The sequence below is a fragment of the Artibeus jamaicensis genome, unplaced genomic scaffold (assembly GCF_021234435.1).
Source record: "Artibeus jamaicensis isolate MK-2021 breed Jamaican fruit bat unplaced genomic scaffold, CSHL_Jam_final contig_233, whole genome shotgun sequence".
NCBI classification, from domain to species: Eukaryota; Metazoa; Chordata; class Mammalia; order Chiroptera; family Phyllostomidae; genus Artibeus; species Artibeus jamaicensis.
In genome coordinates this window covers 69,188,124-69,196,253 of record NW_026521486.1, presented here as the reverse complement: position 1 = coordinate 69,196,253, position 8,130 = coordinate 69,188,124, and the positions used below count along the sequence as shown (strand labels likewise).

General features: G+C 34.9%; 1 non-coding gene across 1 annotated transcript; it reads right to left on the bottom strand.

Annotated features, from left to right (window-relative positions):
* Positions 1-3,667: 3,667 nt before the first annotated feature.
* On the bottom strand, positions 3,668-3,776 carry LOC119045671 (U6 spliceosomal RNA). The gene has a single exon (XR_005081840.2). It is a non-coding gene; the product is annotated as a U6 spliceosomal RNA (small nuclear RNA).
* Positions 3,777-8,130: the final 4,354 nt, after the last annotated feature.

Sequence of the window (8,130 nt, the reverse complement as noted above, 5' to 3'; positions counted from 1 at the left end):
AGATGGTAGAAGAGAGATATAGTCATTCTATTTTACCCTTTTTATTGTTTAATTATTTTACCTATGCAAAATTAATAAAGTTTAAAATATCTTATTTTAAAGTTTAAAATATCCTAAATTACATATATTCTTAAAAATTTATTATGGAATAAATGTGATATACACTGGATTTTCGTAAAGCAGTGTGTATTGACACACTGTCCTTTGCCAGAAACTTCAGGGGATGATTTTGTAGTTAGTTCCCTATAGATTACTTATTTGACATCTTTAGTGCTCAGAAATAGAACACCTGTGAGCATGAGACAGACCTGAGTTGGAGTGGAAAGATGGGTCAAAGAACAAGATTTTAGCTGACTTGCATTTGAAAATGAAGGTTTGCTTTACTTTGGATTGGAGCTTTTGATGCAGAAAATAACTGAAATGGACTGTTTTCATAGAAATGATCAAGATGGAAAAACGAAAGGGGGCTGGTAAACAAGAAGAAACACCATGGTTTAGGCCTAGTATCTCATCAAGAAATGAGGAAAAGAGTGCCAACAGATTGCACAAAGCATCTTCCCAAGCGGTGGCTGCAGAAACAGTCATTTCCTTGTTTATACCCCTATTGGATTTTAAGTGTCAAGTAGTTCGATTAAGAAATAGTGACAACATTATAAATTCTAATTTTCTGTTGCAGGAATGCAATTCAACAAATGGCTGAATGCTATCTATCACATGGCATGGTGTTCTTTAAAAGCCAGATCAAGTGAGAACAGATTTTTTTTTCCTTTGCTTTGTTTTCTTATGGGGAACTTTTATGATCTTTGGCATATGTTAAACTTCATGACTTCAAGTTACTATGATGCATCACTGCAACCTCTGCTAATGGTTATGAAGAGAGTGGTTTTATTCAGGGTACAAGAAAGATAACAGCAAAGAATCTAAGTCTGAGATGTTGCCTATTTTCATGGGTATGTCAATAAATCGTTTTAAACATTTCCCGCCTGCCCTGTGGGACATGCCTGTAATTTACTTACTGATGGAAACAGAAGCTATTTACTAGGCTCACTTTATATCCACATTCCAAGGTTGGAGATAGAGCAAAATGGGGGAATTTCTCCCATTTCCAAGCAGCTGGTAATCCACTATCAGGGACAATTGTTCCAGCACAGTTGCATGTGCCTAGCTAACTGTTTTTATATTGTGTTACTTCCTTAGGGATGGATGGAGGAAGAAATCTGACCTCATAAGAGACACTCAGCATGAGGGGTCCCAGTTTAATATTAGAGTCAACTTGAGAATACTGTATGCAAGTAATAACATTTTAGTTTGTAACTCCAATTAACCCTGAACTGATGAACAAGAAAATGATACTGCCTGACAGAAGAGCAAGTCAGGAAACTAGTGTTGAAGAGTTGTCCCAAGCCACTGGTCTCAGGCCCTGCTCCTGAGTTTTTAAATATATGTAAGTGGTACCTATAAATGGGACTTTAAAGTCTTAACATCTCAAGTTATAGATTAAGAAACTGAGTGTTTATGTGACTTGCCTGAATGTTGCCTGTCAATCTACACTAGACCCAAAGCATTGCATGACCTCTCTCAGCTTTGGTGGTACTAAATGGATAGAATGAAATCTTTATTTCTTTCCCATTGTAAATTAATATCCTCAGTCTGGGCAGAAGTATATAAGAGGAGAACGGCATTCTTCACTAACTTAGGAGACCAGCAAGTCAGAAATTCTCCTCCGTTGCCATGTGGCACACTGTGGAGCAGATACACATTTAGCCTTTAAGGAAAGGGCATGTAATTGCATCAGTGTGTTGTGAAATCCATTTAAATCTGGCAAAAGTACTGCAATTCTTTGTTAGCAATTATAAATTCACAGTGGTAGGTGATAGGAACAGAGAGAGAAATGGGATGTCAGGAAAAAATGAGGATCACTTGCTGGCAATTGTCTATTCAGTTGCCAAAAAATTAAACAGTTTGAGTTTCATTGTGGTATTAGTACTGCTGCTTAGAAGCTAGTAAATTTGTATGCCCCCTGCCATCTCCACCTTTGTTCTCATGAAGCAAACAGATTAGTTTCTAAGGCACAGAGTGATGCTGTATGAAAAAAGTGTATTTTTCCAAAGGGAGGTATATAAAGTTATAACATTTTAAATTGCCCCAACAGGAACATAATCAGGCAATTAAAAATAAAGAAATTTTTAACCCTAAGTATAAATGTCTATTATACAACATGGCATGTGAATATGTTGATCTTGTTTGAAACTCTGGAGTTCTTGCCAAGACTTTGGCAGAGCACACACATGCAGATCTCTCAAGTTGTTGAAAAGTAAAAACGGGGTGGCTAACACAACGACAACATTGCGTTTTACACTGCATTTAACCATAAATAGCATTTTTGGTCTTTAAAGTTAAATACGGGAATGCAGTCAAACCACCTATCTCAGACACATGAGTCACTTTGCCCCTCACGAAGTGGACAGGGCCTGTAATTGCTAGTGAAGTGGGTGGCAGCAAGTGAGTTTAATAGGCCAGGTAACATACTGTACTTCGTGTAAACCTCCCAAACACACTTAAAAGTGCAAATGTTTTTATATGTGGATACAACTTCACTCATACTGCACACCTTAGGGAGTGTTAGAGGAAGGTTATTCAACATCACTGTTTTCATAAACCCTGTTAATCAGCTCTCGGGCTTTCCTAAGCACCCTGAAGCAGTGTCCAACTGTCCCTCCAATATCTCCCCAGAAATGTCATTATCTAAAGCCACCTCCATTTCTCTGGAGCCACTGCACACCCCTGGCTTCTTTTCCTTTTTTTTTTTCTTCAAATTTTCTATTTTGAAATACCTCCTGCTGTCCAATTCTCTTCCAACATATTTTTTTCCATATTTCTTCCTTGAGAATCTGCAGATGATGGTGATAATTGACAAATGAATAATATATGGAGTAAGATGTAATTAGCTGAAATGCCAATCTTATTTTTATTGCAAATCAGCAACTTGAATTGTATTGAAATAGACCATTTTCTTATTTCTGGATTTGGAGAAAGTGTGTATTTATTTGGAACTCTAATGAGAAAATGAGAGTTAGGTATCTTATTGTCTAAGTTTGAGAATACATTAAAACCAAATTAGGTACTTTCTTGGTATAGTGATATCATATTTCAAATGATATACCTGCAGGACTAGAGCTGATCATTGAGGTTACATACAAAACATTGTTTTGTAGAATTTTTGGTAATCTTAATGGCAATTCATGATGATGAATTAAAGCTCATGGTGAACTGAAAAGCAGGATGAGCTCATTAATCAATTCAATACAGTATCTGTCACAAGTAACTTGAGAATTATCTATTTCCTTCTCATATCTGGAAAAGCCTAGTTGCCAAATGACTATTGATAAAATGTCATAGTGAAAAAATATCTGAAATTGAAGTATACCTGCTTTGGCATAAAGTGCTTGAATTATAAAAGAAGAGCAATGTTTGGCATTACATTAACTCTCTCAAATACACACAAATCAGTGCTGTGTATGAAATCAGAAAAAAAGACTTGAAATAAATTAGATGCTAATTACATTTGAAATGAGTAATGAAACCACAGCATAGGCACTGACTTAATATGATGATGACTCCCAAATCCGAATATTAAGCATGGATCTGCTCCCCGAATCTGTCTCTGAAGTCTTGAGTTCTCATTAGAATTTTAGCCTTTTTTTTTTCCGCAGGGGCCATGCTAATCTTCTCTGTATTGTTCCAATTTTTAGTATTTGTGCTACCGAAGGGAGCACTAAGGGTCTTAAATTTAGTGTTAGCAAAAGGGAACTCTTGCCTTTAGTCTTCAAACCTGCTTTTGGCCACCATTTCAGTAAGGATACCAGAGTCCACCCGAGAGCTTAAAGCAAAAATCATTAGTCTAACTTTGGTTACACTCTTTTAACATTTCACATCTAGCCCATAAACAAGTCCTGTACCCCGACCTCTACTATGTGTCCATGTACTTCTCTCCATTCACACTATTGTTACCTAATCCAAGTCATTGTGATGTCTGGGCAAGATCACGGTGGGGGTCAGTTCACTAATTTTGCAGCTTTACTTCTTGCTGTCTCCTTCTGTTGTCCACAGCGTGATCTGAAAAATGGCATTGATGTTAAATCAAAGCATGCTAATTCCTACTTAACAATTCTTATCATTTTCTTTACTTAGAATGATTGCCAAACTCTTTATAAACTTAAACATATGTACTGGTTCCTGCTAAACATTCAGACCTCAGATTGAATCCCTCTCTCCTTACTTGTTTGAAAAGTACTGGAATTCTTTTGGTTTCTTTAGTATGGCAAGCCTGTTCTCATCTCCAAGTCTTTGCAGAAATTATTCTCTGTGCTTAAAATATGCTTCTGCTTCATATTCTCAAGGCTGGCTCCTTCTTGTCATTCTGATCTCTGTTAAATGTCAGTTTAAGTATCCGATTCCTTCCCTGACATCTCAAACTGTGGCAGCCACACGGACAACCTCTATCTCGTAGCTCTATTTTAATTTTCTATGTAGCACTTACCAGTACCTCATATTTGTTTAGTACCTATGTATTTTATTTCTATTGCCTATCTCTCCCCACTAGAATGCAAGCTACATCAGAGCACATAACTTAGCTTCTATTCTACAGGGCGTTTAATGGTGATGAGTGAATTTAGGCATTCTAGTGGTCTGGCAGAAGTAATGACTGCTCGAGTGTGGCTGGTAGGGTAATAATGTGTGTGTAATAATTTATAGTTTTAATGTGAACATTTCACTTAAAACATAATATAGTGTGCTTGAGTGTGACATTATTATGTTATAGAATTGTGCTTATGACTTTGTAATAAAAGATTTTGTAACAAAAAGGAGGCATTATTTGGTGTTTTGGGATCTGTATATTATTTTTCCAAATAGATTGATTAATGCATTATATATTTGCAACTGCATAATTACCATAACTTTGTAACTGTGAGTAAGGCAGGAGACCATCTGGAAAAATAGTAAAAATGTTGAATTTACATGCCAATATTATATTTTAGAAATTAAATTCATTTTGTGTCCCATGTTTGTACTGGGTTAGAATAGTTGTAAGTTTACCTTATGCTTTTGAATTGTAAATATTTTAACATAACTTAGTTAATACATCTATATATGATAGTGTAAAACTTATTCCATAGAATGATTTGTGCATTAATACATGTTAAAATATATTTTTAAAAATATTTTATTTATTTATTTTTAGAGAGAGGGGAAGGGAGAAAGAAAGAAAGAGAGGGAGAAAACCATCAGTGTGTGGTTGGCTTTCAAGTACCCCCTACTGGGGACCTGGCCCACAACCCAGGCATGTGTCCTGGCTGGGAATCTAACTGGCAACCCTTTGGTTCATAGGCCATAGCTCAATCTACTGAGCTACACCAGCCAGGGAAATTTTTATGATACCCCAATAATATAAATTTTACATTATAGATGAGAAAACTAAGGCACAGAAAGACTGAACAACTAGCTGGAGATTACATGATTACTAAGTAAGAAGGTTGGGAATCAAACCAACAGCCTGGATTATTTATGTTTATAACCACTAAATTATATTGCTTCTTATCATTTAAATGCAATTTAACTCATTTGAACCAATATTTCACAATCACACATTGATAGATTACTGTGTTAATTAAAAAGTATTAAATATTTTAATGGGAAGATAGATATGGCAGTTATATTCTTCAAGAACTTTTTATTCTTATGGGTTTAGCAGAAAAGTTAACAATTAATGAAGTGTCAATTATAATGAGTATAGAAAATAAAAGTGGCAAGGGCTAAATGAACTCATAAAAACACCTTGTAAAGGCATCTGACATACATTGATGAAGGGAACTTGTCAGCCAGGGGACCCTGGAGGACCTTATGTTTACGCTAAATTCAAAAGCATCAGTAGGAGTTATCTGGGAGAAGGAAAGGCATGGGAGCCACAGAGGAATACAGCAAATAATAAGTCTAAGTTCAAGGTCTAACCTAGCGCTTGTTTCAGGTTACAGGGTTACACTGAGATAGGAGACAGTCTCAGTGTGACTAGCTTTGTTTTTGGCTGTTATTGACATGTTTTCTCATGTGAATTAGTCTTTTAATTTTGACATTCTGTGGCCTTCCCGAACTACTGATTACAAAGTTAACTATAGATCATTGCAATGGAGCTGTTTGTTTTCCTCATTCAGTACAAAAGAAGAAATGAAAGAGCTGAACATGACCTAAATGAGGAATTTAAAAACTTGTGCAAATAAACAACTTCGAAACACTTAAACAGTAGACTTAATTTTAAAATGCTATAAATTAGAAACATTCTTTTTTTAGAGGAATGGCTTGTGAGAGACCTTTTGATGTTTAACAATGGCCACTAATATGAAACTTAATATCTTTCAGGTGATTTAAATTAGGACAAATTTTAATCCTAAGCCTTTTCTTAACAAATACAATAACCAACATGGAAAGAATAAATATCAAAATAATCACTATAGACTTGAATTTCTATTTCTTTTTTTTAAATATGTTATTTATTTAGAGAGAGGGGAGGGGAAGAAGAAAGAGTGGGAGAGAAACATCAGTGTGTAGTTGCCTCTCGTGCGTCCCCCACTGGGGACCTGGCCCGAAACCTAGGCATGTGCCCTCACTGGGAATGGAACCAGCGAACCTTTGCTTCACAGGCCCATGCTCGATCCACTGAGCTACACCAGCCAGGACAGAATTTCTATTTCTTTTTAATTTTAGTCAGTAATATTCGTATATTATTACTCTATAATATGTTTTTTAGAAAAAGTAAATATACTTATTTTAAATTGTCTCTTTGTGTGTGTGAATTCTTTTCTCTTGATAAACAGTTTGAAGTAAATATTTACTTTTATGTGAAATCTATCATCACTGAGGAACTCTTGGTAGCTATATTAATCAAATAAGAGAAAAATAAAAAGAATATTGGAATAAGCTCTACTATTAGATTTCAGGAAATCATTAGAATATTAAAGAATCTAGTGTAACAAAAACCTTGAGAGGAGGTACTTTCTTTTGCATGAGCTTCCTTTTTTACATTAATATATAACTGAGAAAGAAAACAGAGCAGTTCATCTCTTTACTACTTACTGGTTCATTTCTTTTTAAGATATGAGGACCTATTTCATGATTAATTGTACAACTTTCAGAGCTATAGTCGTTGGTAAAGAACATTCCATCAGAAACTTGAGAGAAAATTTAAAGACATTCATCAAAGTTTCCATTTGGAGTCTAGAGAAACAATAAAGTAGATATTGACTTCTCTTGAGTAATGGATCATGATTTATTGATCTAAAGGGAGAGTCAATATTTACCTTCAGTGAAAATAATTATTGATGGTCAATGAAATGTAAAATTTAATACATTATTTCTAATCAGAAATATCTTAAAATGTATAAAGATGACAGTTTAAAAAGCACTTATATTTTTTAGTTTATAAAAATATATGCGCATTATTAAAAAACTGTAATATACAAAAGATTAAAAGCAGAAAATTACCAAATATATTTTATCAAAAGAAAAATAACAATATTTTTGTGTACTTCATGTCAGTCATTGTTCTATAAAAATATTTGGATGTGTTTATACATTTACATTTTTTAATCTAAATTTAATAAAAATAAAATATATAGCCTGCTATTCTTCCCAAACATACACTCCTGCTTTCTGTAAAAGAATTATGTATCTTCACCTGCTGATTTGTGACTTGCTAAACATTATGTGCAGTGAATGTGCATCTCCAACTCACTGACATTGTGTTTGTCCATGAAAATTGCTTTGGCCAGTAGCGTGGCTCATATGCATACTGCCACGTCAAAGCCTTAAAAGCCTCTACATGTTTCTGCCAGTTCTGGGATGCTTCTCTCTGTCACAAAACCAATTATGTGTCATGTAGAGGCTTCTCTTCTGTATGGATCCAGAGTTAGAAGACATGTAGAGAAGGTGAGCATCAACTCCTCACAGACGCTGACATGGGATATGTCTGGGAAAAATGTTCGGTGTTGTAAACCACTGAGATTTTGACTTATTGTTACTGTGCAAAGAGGACTAAAACACTCTAGTGTATTAATAAACAGATTGCTTTTGGACATA